Here is a 16,103-nt window from a genome sequence, read left to right as displayed (position 1 = left end):
TGTTTAGTACAATAGTATGCTACAAAAAAAAAAAAAAAAAAAAAAAGAAGCTGGCTCTTTTCTATAATCATCTTCTTTTGTTCAGAATCGTCATGCTCGCTCAGTCACATAACATAAAACTAAGTATAATCTGATCAAAAAATTTAATTAGAACTTATTAGTATCGGATTGTTTTAATCCGTGATAGAACTTACTGTAGGTAAATTCAAGTTCTTAATTTGACCATCATCAAGGCTTTAAGGTTGCAATGTTCTTAATTTCTTGTAGGTCAAGCTAACAGACAAAGAAGCCATTAGCCATGTCTTTCACTGTTGTCCTTTCTGGGACTTTCAGGTCTCAGCCGGCAAAGGCATGCCAATTAAGAAAGGAAATTTCAATTCCACATGCACATTCAAATATTGACCTTAAACAAAGAGAGTTGAGAACTATTTGCCTATTTAGTGAGATCAACTTTTAAATTAATTTTCCCAAAAAGAAAAATTATAAATTAATATCTAATTTTTTAGAGCCGTCTATTTTGATAGGGCAGGAGATTAGCAGTAGCACACTAAGAGACACAATTTCAAATTTTTTATTAAAAAAAAAANTGGTGGATGATGGACCTGGTTTGCACGGTTGGAACCTGGGCTGAGGTGCTGGGGGCTGGGATTGTAACTCCCCTGGCACATCTTTCTTGGAACCACCTTCGAGTAGGTCGAGAAGAACTGGTCTGGGGCTGCCTCTTTAAACCCATCTCGGCTTGGGTACCAACTCTTAGAGACTGAAGATCGGCTTCGGATAAGTGAGGATCCCCTAGGTCACCGGAGGATCCTCGGGCTGATCAGCTAAGTCAAATACACTATACTCGTCCTCGGAGGAGCTCAATTCGACCACCTCCCTTGCTTTCTTAGGCGGTCCTTTCTCGGCCACCGTTACTTGCTGGGACGAAGAGGGACCTGATAGCGGGATACCTTCAGGTATGTAAGACCCCCCAGTAAAGAGAAACCGCTCTCCACCACGGTAATCTGTGTAAGCCGAGGATCACGAGCTCTAATTACGTGCTGCGAAACAGGAATGACGTTTGAGCTGGGTCACACCCGAGGATTTTATGAGCAGCTCTGACTTGGTTATCGATTCGTTCGAGAAAAGTTCCGACCTGAGAACGGTCTCCAAATCCGCTTTGTTGACCAGGTGGAAATGACGTGCAAAGGCGTGTGGATCTGTGAAAAGAAAAGTGAAATTATTATGATTAGTCAACCAAGTTGAGTATGTAGGTATAAACGCAAAGGCACTGAAACCTAAATTATCTTGTACTTCGGACGCCCTACCTGGCTTCCCCTCTACGGTTGGGCAATGAAAGCCGTCGTGCCATTCCCCGACACTATGAGAAATCTTGGTTCAACCCCTTATTGGAGTCAGGAAGACACTGGATAAGACGAACCCTATCGTCCCTTGTCTTCATGTAATACGTCTTACCCCTCAGGTGATGAAGATTATAACACCAATTCACATCATGGTGAGTCAGTCTCAGCCCCATTTTCTCATTCAGGGTATCTACACACCCTAGTATCCTAAACACATTCACAGCACACTGAGTGGGGGACAGGCGGAAATGCCTGAGGTAATTGAGGGTCACCGGCCTCATAGGGATTCTCATCCCTCCTTCTACAAAAGCAACTATTGGAATTACGACCTCACCCTCTCTCCGCTTAAGGTACCACTCTCCTTCTTCGCAGTATTTCAAGTTCACATTACCGGGTATTCCATAGTCAACAATGAATTTGTTCATCATTTCCTCGGACTCAACCAACTCCTTAAACTTACCCATTCCCCAAAGATAACTAAAAGCTCTAAAAAGAGAAAGAAGAGTGAAGTCAAGGAAATTTGGGGTCACTAGAAAAAGAAAACTTACAGAGGTATGACGATACTCTTCAGCTAATGTGCCAGTCGAACCAAGTTCAAACTATATGCGTCAATAATGATAATCGCGAAAATGATGAAACCAGGCAAGTCAAACAAGTATTTATACTCTCCCTTAATTTTCCCAAATAAAACCGCTTTCTCATAAAGGCAGGAGATCATGCCGTTTAAAGTGGGGAACGTGGTGCCGTCAAAAATTTAATGTGGGCACCCATTAATTCTCGAAACGCTAAAAATGCGCATCGGGCAGTCAAGAGGCCGCCAGCATCAGTATAAACTAAAGTGAGGCCATTCGTCCAGTGGATCCGCATGTATCAAAACCCTCCTCCCCGTTCGAGGGAACGTGCAGCAGAGTTTTGAGGGCTATTGTGGGGTCCGTGGGCCTGATAACCTCAGTCCTTCATATAGCAGGCCAAGGCCCATGCCGAGGAAAGCACGCTATTTCTGAGGAGAAAGGGGGGAAGCCTATTCTCTTGAATCCACGCCGAGGACACCTTGTCCTCGGCTGACAAGATTGATTTCGGGGAGTGGCTAACCCAAGGTAAGCTGTCACTCTCGCATTTAATGCACTCAACTAACCCCCTGGCCGCATTAATGGAGAGGTAACCCCTTGGCAGGATAACGTTGGTCAGAGTGAGCCACTTGAGTATCGATAAAGCTTCTGATGGGATGGACGACCAGAGAAAAGGGCAAATAGACAATCAACAGATGGAAGCAAAAGAGAGGAAGATTAAAACTATAAAAGAAGAGCTAGTAAAGAAAAAAGGGAAGAGGGAGAAAAAAAGGCCTCCTCGGCCACAGGCCGAGGAGCATTCCCTCATTTGTAAGAAAATACTTAGCCATTTTTAAAGATAAGTTTGGGCATGGTGATCAACGGCCAGCACCTAAGCCTGTCAGCCCACTCTCTATAAATGTATTGTTTGGGCTTGTTGGGCTGAAAATCCAACACTCAATTCAGATTGAGTCCTTACAGACACCATTTCAAATTTTTTATTAAAAAAAATATTAATAATAAATTAAAAATAAATTAAAAAATAAAAAATAAAAAATAAAAATAAATTAAAATTTTTGACAAATAAAAATAAAAATTTAGATAATTAACTTCAACATTTAAAAAAAATTGATGGAGATGCCTTAATTGAATACTAGCCTCATCACACATACTCCGCATGTGCGATGTGACTTTTTTTTTTTTACTATTATTTTGAGTTTAATGTAATTTTTCAATTTGAATTTATCTATTGTTAATGAGATTATATAAGAATGAATTTTTAAGAAACTAAAAATTCAGCAATTTTGAAATTCTACACTTGTGCTGTGATATTGGAAGGGGCAATTTGCTATTTGGAAGAGTATCAAAGATTATGTGTAGCAATGGAGAACCATTAATTATGTTTTTGAATATTGTTATAATTTGTTGTATGTTGTTCTGGTATTTGATGTATTTGTTATTTGGATGTATTTCTCTCCAGCAGGCTTGGAGTTTATGCGCCTGTGCTGTGATGGCCATGGTGTTGTACCTACTATATTTGCCTTATCTACACTACTATTTAAGGGGCTTCCCTTGTTTGGACCTTTTTTTTTGTTCTAAAATACCCCTACAACCTATGTTTAAGTAGGGGCAAAACTTGGTAAAAATACTTTTTTAACTTCCACATAAAACACTATCTACAAAATAGGACCACACTCCCAATACACTCACGTTGGTTTTCAAACTCAAATTGCTTCTTCTTAAGTTCTCCAATTCTCTCAATTCTGTGTTAATCTTCTTTTCACAATTATCATCATTGTTAAGAAACTCCTCTCACCCACCTCTTTGCTTCAGATTTCACTACAAACAACAACAACAACAGTAGATAGATTTGAGGTAAGCTGATTCTCAGATCAAATCTCAGCCCTCTCTCTCTCTCTCTCTCTCTCTCTCTCATCTCATTTTTTTATTTCTACATTTCTCACTTCAATTTCTCTCTCTATTTGGCCATGTTTTGCTTATTGTTATTTCGAGACTTACTAGATATTTTCTGGTCTATTGTTTTACAGGCCTTCACAAGACTTTATTAAATAATGTTTCATTTTTAATGACTCTTCACTAATGTGTAGGTTTTGAGGTAAGTACTATTCGGCTCGTACAAATAAAATTTCTATCTTTATTTCAAAAAAATAAAAATAAAATTTAGGATTTGAAAATAAGTAAACTATTAGGTTTAGTATGTATTAGTTTTTAGGAAAAAATCTATTAAACGTGCGTGAGATATATTCAAACAGAGAGTCCTAATTTTTAGGGAAAAAAGTTTATCTGGTAGGTTTTCTATTTTTTTTTTCTTTTGTTGAATTACAATTTTAACCCTATTTTTAATTTTTTAAGAATAAAGATTATCTAATTAGATTATGGGTGTTTTTGATATTTTTTGAAATCATAACTAACTTTTTGAATTCTTTTATTATTATTTAAAGATATAGAGATAATGATCATTCTACGCCACTTGCTATTTTTTTTGGGTGAGGTTTACCCATTAAGATAGTGACACATGTCCAAAAATGGACACGTGTCATTATCTCAACGTCCAATGCAATTGAACACTGGATCCAAACCTCACCCATTTTCTTTAGTGGGATGGTACCCTTGAAATCTTGACCCTATATTTTACATGTCTTAATCTTGACTATTTATTTATTTTTAATGAAAACTAGTTACCGGATAAGCAGTTAATGTATACAAGCAAAAACATGCAGAAAAACAAACAACAGTGTCTTTTCTTTCTCGCGTTCTTCTCTCCCAAATTGAAAACCTCTAGTAGTAGGAGTTCTTCTTCTTCTTCTTCTTCTTCTTTCACCAGTGGCCCAAGAGAGAGAAGGAATCATCATTCTCTACTTCAAGAACTCTTTCAAACCTGAAAACCCAGATTCTATCTCCACTCTCAAGTATTTCACTTCTCTATCTTGACCAAGACCAAGACCAAGACCTATTTAGAATAGCATTTGTGGATTTTACTCAAGCAAAATCTTATTGTGTTGGGTTGTATCATATGGTTTATGATGGAGAGTATATACAGGGTTTAAAGTCCTGGTGCCAGGATCTTGCTCTTTGATAACACAAGGCCAGTATGACTATGTCACACTATGTCTTGTCTGTTTTTCAGATGACGAAAGTGTTGAGATTATGAGATTTTTTATTAAATATTTGGCAAATTTTGGAACCAAATTCACACATCTGATTTGTTGGGAATAACGTTTTTGTCACAAGGAGTATGATTATTGCTCTCATATTGAAGGATTCCTGAAGTAACTCGGTATTAATATCCCAACCATTTTTATCGTTAGGGCTTTGTCCTTGATGATATTGGCTCCATTCTTGAGGGTGGAAAAGTTATAACAACCAAATGATATTGTCCTTGAACTTCGCTTAGTTATTTATTTTCTTTTTTTCTTTTTTTTTGGTGACCTCTTTGGGCCTTTGCATAAGCATAAGTTTGTCTTCAAGATCCCTCCCTCAGAACTTGTGTTTTGCGGTTTTTCTTAAATAGAAAAGTAAATAAGATCTTCCACGCCTATAATTTGGGTTTTTGGGGAGATTTGTCTCTAAATCTTTCAGCAGAGTCTTATTCATTTGGAATTTCAACTGTTTGGCCCCTCACAAAGGAAATTGAATCTCTCTATTCTTTATACAATGTTATTTGCATTGCCTATGAAGTTGATTATGACACCCTTTTAAAGAATTTCAGAGTAAATAATTTTTAAGCGTATGTGTTTTGTGTGTGGCAGGGCACAGGTTGTTCCAAGCAAACACTTTCACACTCCTTTATGTGATAAAATTGCAGGCTGTGAGAAAATTGCAGAGAATGCTATTAACCTTCCCTGAAGTACTCTTGGCTGCAAGTAGATCTGCCACTCCTGCCAATTTGTAATCTTACCTATTAGTTTTGGCTCCAAGATTTAATTATGAATGCAAAGCCAGCTCAGATAACCACAAGCAATCTATTCTAGTTAATAAACACACACGCATGCATATGAATGCCATAGATGAACTCAATTTATGTTAACATCTTACAAGGTCTGATGACTAGTTAAAGTACTTAAATACTTTCAGTCACCAAATTCATGTCAAGATAGGAAAAAGATTGGTTTCCACAAAATTCTTTTCAATGGCAATCTTGGATTAGAACTTAACTTGGTTAAGTGATAGAATCACATCAAAGAACTTGGAAAGAATCTAGAAACATACATGTTATCAAGTTAAGTAAATCAGAAATAGCCTTAGTACAGAATAAGGCTATTTCTTGTAGGGGCACTTGTTGATTGGTCATTGGATACTGCATATTCCTTGGTCTGTCACTTATTTCTTGGAAGATCAAGAAGTAAACAATTGTTTCAGGTTCATCATCGAAGGCAGACTATAGATCAGTAGTAACTATTTATCATGAGATCACTTGGTTTAAACAACTTCTGGCACACCTCATTACAGATTAATCACATCTTGCAAGAACAAGGTTACCATATAGAATCTTGATAGACTCAAATCTTGTCTTCCATTAGTGCGCAAAGCACATAGAGATTGATTGTTATAACCTGCTGACTTATTCACCAAATCACTTGGCCAATCACGAGTTGGGTGTAATGAACATACACTACATCTTGAGGGGTGTGTTAAGGAAAGTATCTCCACTAATATCACTAGAAGTCAACTACAGAAACCCCCTTGACTGAAATCTCCTCCTTCGATTGTGCTATGGTCATCTAACTCTTAAGGACCATATTTAGCATGTACTCATCAATGTAATTGTAGGAATGTTGGGATTTTGTCTGAGGAATTCATGTATATAAACACACTTCCTGTAACAGAGCAGCAGTGTGTAGAAAAATAACATAAACCATGGAAGTAGACTTTTAAGTAGGAATGTTGGGATTTTGTCTGAGGAATTCATGTATATAAACACACTTCCTGTAACAGAGCAGCAGTGTGTAGAAAAATAACATAAACCATGGAAGTAGACTTTTAAGTGTCAAACCAAGTCAAAATCAGTCTCAAAACTAAACCAGGATCCAATAAGGCCAACCTTTTAGTGATTGAGATGTGACCATGCACCAAAAGACCCCAACAGCCCCCAGAAATTCATAGCATTTGACTTGCCATCAATTTGTTAGGACAAGGATCAATCTTAAGTAAATGTGTACCAATTGGAGTGCAGTCCCACTTTTATTAGAGCTATTTGTTGTACTTTGAAGTAAAAGAGTATGCCCTATTATGGTACTGAGTGAGTTCTACTGCAATGTTTATCTTTCAAAACTATTAAATCTATCTATTTCATAAGTAGTACTTCATTTAGTATTTAGTAATATTCGTACATAGAATTAAAATTACAAATAAATATTGTCAACAACTTTCTTCATTTTCCTTTAAACTTCATATTTAGTTACTTTACAAATTTGTAAACTTAAATTCATACATGCTCATTTGTACTAACAAGCACATGAAATACATGTACTATAAAGATTGGAAGATGCCAGATGTATCACTATTTATAAATTTTACAACTACACAAAGAAAACAATAGCATATTCATGCACATGATCGTGTTATTTATTGTGGTTGGTTAACTTTGATCAAATATGCATCATGCTACCTAGATTAGTTTTTACCTCATTAAACTCTTTTCTACGAAGATGTAAAACCTTTTCAGATTTTATAAACTCAGTGCATAGCTTATCATTCTTAAAAAAAATTTATTTTCTTGAATTCTTTTTCTTTTTAAAAGATTTTTTTTTTTCCCCCGAAAATTGCTCTTCTAAAAAAATAGCTATTTACCCAAGATTTTTTTTTTTTTTTTTGAAATCTTTTCTTCTTTACAAAAAATTTATTTCTTTTGTTGAATTTTTTTCTTTTTGAAAATTTTCTTTTAGGTTAAACAAAAAAAGATCAAACACATGCAGTTGAGCTTCCCTATGAATTGGATCTAGGGTTACACTATGTGTGGGTAAGCTTCTTAAAGCTAAATGGATAGATCAATAGGCTACTCACAACTAGGTGGACCATTATTTCAACCTTGGGCCTACATGGATTGTAATGGATTCGAGGCAAACCATTAATGTACTCAAGGCCCATCATAGGCAATGGTATAGATTGGGAGTGGGCGGGATGAACTTAGAAAAGTCTTGGTCCTAGATGGAGCCTCAACTTTCCCACTCATCACTAACCATGGCAATGGGACAAAGAACTAAGTCAAAATTTATGCAAATCCATATTAAAAAAGCCTTTGTTAGGATTAGGAAAGGGAACACATAGGAGGCAAACTTCTCCCTGCCTAATGGAGTCGCCATTATAGGTGCAAGTGCCTGTGACAAGTTTTAGTTCTCCTCGTGGGAAGTATGCCTTGGTCTAGGATGGACTATGGCAGGGGGTGTAAATGGAGTCGTCACCTAGATTAGGTCTAGAAACCATAAATGCAATGCCCTTGTGGAAGGATTAATCTTTATCAGAGCATGCATCTAGAGTTTAGGTATGAGGATGAGAAAGTGTTAGGCACACAAACCCACTCGACTTATATGTCGACCTCCACTCATTGTGTTCCAAATCCCAATCCTAACAAAAGGTCCTCTAATATGTTAAAACAGTGAGTAAATGTCATTTTTTAGCATTGTTTTCAAAGTGATTTGAACACCTTTGAATTGTAATTACTTCCAAACGATCAAAATAACTTCAACTACCTTTTGTAAATATGTCAAGCTCATCATTGGGACTGGGGATTAAAGTTTGTTAACCATGTACAAAATAAGGTGTCTACAATTGTACCCTTTTTTATTCTTATAAGCTTGTTACTTATTTAATTCTTCAAAAACCAAGCCCCTATTGATCTTGACCCTTGGATTCTTTTGGCTGCATGATTAGCTGACTAGTTTTAATATCCTACAAGAGAAAAATTCACATAATAAGATTATTTCAGAGAAATCTTTTAAACTCTAATTAAATATAAAATTGATGCAATATCACCTATCAAAACTAAGATAACAAAAAAAAGCTTAAGCAGTTATCATAAACTTTCTAATAAGAGAAGGAAATAAGCTCGTGCGGGGACAGGGGATTTTATGCTTCCTCTAAGTGGTTTAAACTCCTAAACCAAGAAGATGTAGATGTTACAATTTAATATTTTTGTATTGTCCTATATATTTTCAATTTTTGTTATTTTCTTCATGTAATCTAGTTGGGTGCATGTTATAAGTGGAACAAAAATTCTCTGTGGCAATTTTTGTGTTCCACTAATCAAAACTTGCCATGTGGTTGATTATTCTTTTTTTCTTTCTTTTTTAACATTGGTTATTTTATAAGGAAAGTTAAATGAATACATAACAAATACTTGGCTGTAGAAAATATTGACATGGCATTTCTCTTCTATAAATAGCCTTCTAAAAATTGTATAAATCGCTTCTCAGCCATATCATAAGTCATCTATCACTGGACCCCAACAATAGAGAAAGCCTTGTAGTTATTAAATCTAACAAAAACCATGGTTCTCAAGGACTACACCTTTTTCTCTTATGTCTTTTTAGCAACGGCCGTCATCCTCTTCACTGGCCACGCTCATGGCGCTGGCCTATGCGACAATTCTCCTAATCGGCAAGTCTGTTATTCAATTGTTTATACTCGGACTAACCCTCGTGATGCCTCGGTTGCAGCCTGTCACAAATTGATTTACGAGACCAGAGTCGCAACGCGGGTGGCTCAAATGCAACCCAAGTCCCTCGCAATTGATACATGCATAAAAGAATTTTACAAAGCCATTCCCAGCATCCAAGGCGCCTTGGGTGGCTTGGCGTCCGGTAACTACGAAGTCCTGAGAACCTTCATCAATTCCACCCAGCTTAACTACGAGGTTTGCGATTACGTGTTCGTGCATTATGGCATGACCAATCCCCTTGCCAAATCTACTAGGCACTTAAAGGCCATTGCTAGCGTCGGTGCGTATCTAGCAAGTTTAATTAAATGAAAAAGAGCTTGTGAGTTGTATGTGAGTAAATAAAAGTGGCCTCAAGAAATTGTTATAAAAACGTTTTTCGATTTTTTTTTTTCTTCATTTTGATAAAATTTAATAAGGGAGGTCATGTTTGTTGTATTTGTGTCTTGTCTTGTGGAGCTCTTTCTTGTGCCTTTGTGATATGAGAAAATCTGTTATTCTTAAATTTTTTTTTTTTAATAAATATCTTGACATTTATCTATATAGAATAATATAGTACTAGATTGGATTTGCTTTTCGAGAGATTTTTCGCTACTCTTTCCATCATGATTCCTTTCCATTACCGTATAATAATAAAAGCATATACCTCTTACTAATAATTTTTTCTAGGCTAGTCCGTAAGAAACCTAATTATATACAAAATCTAATAAAATATAGACAAAAAAACCATTTTTGTCTCTACATTTTAGGGCCGCAATCAATTTGGTTTCTACATTTTGGTAGTAGTTAATTTAGTCTCTGTTATTTTTAACATGCAGTCAATTTGGTCTCTACTATTAACTTACTAACAGAATTGCCTAATTGGCAAACGGCTTACATAGCTGACAGAATACATGGCTAGTAAAACCATAAAAATACATTTAATTATTATTAAAAAAAAAGCCACAAATTAAAAAAAATCACATCTAAAAAATAAAATAAAATAATTGAAGGGTGTGAGCTAAAAAAAATTCTCTAGACTTTCTTACAATTTCTTTGCAATGAAACACAACCCATATTTCAAACCCAAAAAAAGGTGGTGACTTCACTAACCTTTGATCAATAATAGGTTAAAATTCAGTCACACACCTGAGGTTCTTTCACCTTCATTTCACAGCACCTGAGCTCAAGCGTTTTGAAAATTAGGCCTGAGCATCACCATAATGGGTGGTCGACCGCTGCAATGCATCGACAGACTGGCGATTCCATTGGGAAAACTTAGAGTTTATGTAATATTCCAGCCCAACTTTATTGTTAACTATATGTTTAAGTGCTTAATTATTATACACTTTCTTTGCAACCAAACACAACCCAAATTTCAAACCCAAATTTCAAATCCAAAAAAAGGTGGCGACTTCACTAACCTTGGGTCGATAATAGGTTAAAATTCAGTCACACACCAGAGGTTCTTTCACCTTCATTTCACAGCACCCGAGCTCAAACGTTTCACACACTAGAGGTTGTAAATAGGTAACAAATATTTTTACTACATCACATAATAAAAATCAATAATATAGAATGAATTAATATGCTTGTAAGGACCAGATTTGAATTCCTAGCCCAAGATGCGAATGGACTTAGGCCCAAAAAGCCCAAAACAATGAATTTGTAGAGAATGGGTTAGAAAACTGGGCTTTAGTTAACCAAACAACGAATTAGGTAGATCTTGATGACAAAAGAGTGAAAATAAACAAGTTCAAACTAAAGAAAAAAGTCCTCGGCAAAGTCCGAAGAGACTATTCTTATATATATTCTTCATAAGTACGGTTGCGAGTTTGGTTCTTGATTGCCACAGTGTTTCTTTCTTGATTTTCCGATCTCCCTTCCTTCTAGGGGTCTCTTACATTATATATCTCCCTCTTAATGATCTTGACCCTCCATTTGTTGATCATCCATGCCACTACTTAAATGCTTGTCCCATCAGACACCCTCTCTAACTCTCTGTGAGTTGGGATAGCCAAGGCAGCACTGTTCAAAGGTCTTCTCCACATAAATGGGGCCAAAAAGTTAATTGCAAAACATTTAATGCGATGGCAGTAAATTTTCCTTAGATATTTCTAAGCTTCCATCCCTCTTGTGCGTTCACAATACACGTCCCTGTTAGTAGAACATCTGGGAAGGTCACCTTGAACGATAGGACATATATTTGATCCATGCTCATCCTAGGAGGTGAGCCTCCTCAAACTACGTTTCTCATTCTCTCCGTTTGCATCTCACTCATGTAACTCTAAACTTGACATTCTCACTATTGTTTATAGATCCTTAGACTAGTCAACCTCCTCAAACAAAGCCCAAGGCCCAATATACAATTTTGGGCCCTTGTCCCTACAATACTTTTATCAATTTTTATTATACAATATTACTCCAAAGTTGCTTTAATTATTGCTCATTACTTGAACAAAATAATTAAAATAGATACATGTGTGCAATTTATTGGAATGTTGGTCACCATAGTCTAGAAGACCGGTTTCACCAGGCAAGGTAGGTGTCTAACACCTTCCCATCTTGTAACATAACCTCTGAGCTTAGATCAAATGCTTATCCATATAATTTTCAATTTCTAGGTTGTAACTAGGGAACAAAGGCATGCACTCTATCTTAGATTGTATCTAGGACTAAAGCTATGTAATTTTCCTATGATCAATGTAAATTCAATTTCAAATTAATAAAATGAGGAATTTTTCAATTTTGGTTTTCTTATTTATTCTAATAATTAAATAAGTGATAACTCTATTGTAAAACCCTTAATCTAAAGGGGAAAATATAACTAGTTCAATCTCTATTTTGAGAGACAATAACACGACTTCACCCATTCACATGGGTTTGGCCCAATATTTCATAAAAAGGGGTCGGGGGCGCGGTCTCTCAAAGTGGCGACTCTGCTGGGGATATTGAGGGCTAAGCTTCAATTAGGTTATGGTAGCCAACCATGTCATTGTTTGTTTAATGATTTTTTTTTTTTTTTTTTTGTATATAATATGTCTAATATGTCATTATTTTGCATGTCATGCATCATGGTTATGCCATGGTGGTTCATAAGGACAAACTGTACTGTTCGGACCAACGCGGCGCTCTTGGCGTCACAAGTTGGGAGGTACGACATCCTAACTTGTGAGGACCTTTAACCCACCTTCTACCCATGTTGTAATGACCCATAGAACCTACCTATAGGTCAGTCCATGTAAATTGCATTGCATTAGACATGTGTATGGACGTTGTTTGAACCATGATGACTCAAGTCCAAATGCTTGAGCCCATCATCATTGTTTGAACCTTGTACGTTGTAAATGAACTTAAGCCTAAAAGCCTGTGTTTGAACTCTAATTGGTTTGGAAACCCAAATTTGTTTCTTGAATGAGTCTAAGCCTAACACTTGAGCCCATCTAAGGTGTATATGCATGATCAACATCGAATGCCAAAAGCTCACAAGATGCATACCTTCCAAGTGTAAGAACAAACCATTTCAAGCAAATACCAAAAGATCATAATCAAGGTTCAAGCCTTCCAAGTGCAAGCCCAAGCCATTTCATCATAATCAAGGTTCAAGCATACCCAATCTCAAGCATCCTAAATGGACCAAGAAGAAGCAAGTGGCCCAACTTTGCCTCACTCCACCTTTGGTTTGCAACATCATGGTTAAGCTTAAAGTTTTTTTGTTTATTCCATGTTTCTATGTTTCTTTGAATTCTAAAAATCCATGTAGCATTTGAAGTACTTTGTTCATGTATAAATTTTTAAAAATTCCAAAAAAAAAAAAAAAAAATCAAATGAGAAAGTGTTTGGACTAGGAGCATTGGGCCTTGAGTCATTTAAAAAAAATTCTTTGAACTAGGGGCATTGAATTTCCTAACGACTTTTACAAAATGGCCCAATTTTTTTTTTTTTCTTTGTTTCAAGGATTTCAAGATTAAAAAAGAAAAAGTAAAAAGTCTTCTTTTCAAAATGGTACATAAGGATCCCTTGGACAAAACATTTTCTAAATCTTGATGTTTAAAGGCTTGAGCAATCAACCTGTACCAAGGAATGATTAATTCATTTGATCTATGTAAAAACTTTTGCTACTTGACTTAGAATATAAGAAGAAATGGTCTTAAAAGGCAATCAAAAAGAATCCATCCATCAGAAAATCCCAAGAATCCATACACTTGATCCAATTTTCAAAGATCTTTTGTTTCACAACATTAGAGCATTCATACTTTTTCTTTTATGATGAATTTATTAAAAGAACTTAAGTCATTGTGCTTACAAGCAAGCATTACTAGGGATAGGAGGCCATCTTTGGTTAAACAAGATTTTTCCCTAATACCTAGAACATTCATTATCCATTGCAAGCCCATTTGAGCCTTTAAACACTAAGCCTCTTTTTCGCATAAACCCACTAAAATCTAAACCTTGGGGTGGGAAAAATCAAGTTATGAATACTTAAATCTCATGTTGAGGAGGACTCAACCTTGTAGCTTTCAAACTAATTGATAAAGCTCTCCTAGAAGACATGAAAGACAAGTAAAGAATTCATTAAGCTAAAGATAAGAGATCATTAAAGAAAAATGAGGTTTCACTCAATCTTGGAAAAAGAAATGAAATTCCATCAATGTAAGAGAAAAAAAAAGTGTGCATCAAGTTTGAAGAGCCTAAAATTCATCATGCCAAGAGAAATACAAGATTCATCTAAAAGAGATTTCATCAAAAAAGGAAAGATTCATCAAGCATAAAAAGGTGCAAGTGCATCGAGGCAAGAAAGAAGTCTAGAGAGTGCCTTAAAATGACCAAAAATCATTAAGCTGAGAAAAACAAGGAGGGCAAAATGTCCCCAAAAGTTCATTTAATCAAGAGATGAAAGACAAAAAAAAAAAGGCCGGCTAGGCTAAAAACCAAAAGGGGTGGTCTAGGCAAAAGTTAGGGTCAAAGAAAAAAAGAAGAAGAAAAGAAAAAATTGGAAAATCCTACCAAGTTGGAAACCTGAGGATGCAACCTAAAAAGAGAAGAATTTTGCAAGATGAAAGTCTAGAGGTATGATTCAAGATGAATGAGCATAAAAACAAATGTTGATATAAGTGACAAATGAAGACTAGTGAGAAGACGACAACGAAAAAATGAGAAAACACCTCCAATACTTGATTTTTGAGTAATGCATACTTGGGAGAACAACGTAGGGAATTTTGAGCCTTTTTATATCATTTATTTCATAACCTAAACTCGACCTACATTATAACTCATGAATAAGACCTTCTTGAAGTCTTGCTAATTGTAGACACATATTAAACTCTAATAATATTTTTCTCTTGAATTAAAAAGGAAAAATGCTTAAAATTGTCAAACCCTATAGGATAATATGTCAGAGGACAAAATTTCTCAAATTCTCAAATCCTCAAAATGACTCAAAAGAACTTTCAAACCTAGAGCACTCTCCTTGTTTGCATCCAACAATGTGATTCATAAATATTATCACATTTCATTTCTTGATTTCCTTTGGAGACTTAATCTGACGATGTTCAAAAGGATGAAGCAAATTTGATTACATGAGTTTAATGATCTTGATCCTTCCTAATCAAAGAGATTTGTTTGATTCTTAAACTCTTTGATTTGCCAAAATGGTTGTTCAAAGGATCACCTCTTGTTCATAATAAATGAAATAAAAAATAATAATAAAAAAGAGGGAGAGCAGAAGAAAGAAAGAGAAATCTCATTTCCACACACACACACACAAAATCATTCTTTTTCAAAATCTAGTTCTCTTGAACTACGTCTTGACTTGATCCTCTATAAGAGAGGTACGTAGGCAGTCTTGTAGAGGCCCGGTCCCAATCACCCAAACAACCTTGGAGAACAAAGTCAAAACAATGTGACAAAATTGTTTGGGTGCATGTTAGGTTAAACCCATTTGTTTGCATTAAGCATGTTTAAACTTGGAGCATTGACCTATTTATATTATGTGCAAATATGTTCTTCTTACATGGAAGTATGTTTTCATTTAAGGCATTAATCCATTTGTTTGCAAGCATGTCCACACTAAGGACATTAGCAAAAAAATGTTTTCACAATAATTGGTTTCTAACAAGCTAAAGAAAGAAAGACTTTTTGCAGGAACCAAGGATGGGGGACCATGATCTTCTTTCATGTTCCCTAATGGTCACAACATCAAATAAATTCAACTTTAATCTAAGAATGGAATATGCCCCAAACTAGGGGCATTGGGTAAGTACTTCCAATTCATTTCAATGAATAATTCATTGCTAATTGAAATTATCTTTTTGTAGAAATTAACCAAGAACTTATCCAGCAATCCGCATCAACTTTCGGCTAAAGTTATTCTCATTAAAAGGATAGATTTTTCCCAAAAAAAAAAAAATCATCATGAATAAATCTTCATCACTTTTACTCCATCTTCAGCTTCATCTTCTTCACTTTTTGATAATGAACAAATCTTCAAATCTCACCCCAAAAAAAAAAAAAAAAAAAAAAAAAAAAAAAAAAAAAAAAAAAAAAAAATTTTCATCT

Source organism: Quercus suber, unplaced genomic scaffold (genome assembly GCF_002906115.3).
Source record: "Quercus suber isolate HL8 unplaced genomic scaffold, Cork oak 2.0 scaffold_143, whole genome shotgun sequence".
Taxonomy (NCBI): domain Eukaryota; kingdom Viridiplantae; phylum Streptophyta; class Magnoliopsida; order Fagales; family Fagaceae; genus Quercus; species Quercus suber.
Note: the sequence above shows the minus strand (reverse complement) of the source record.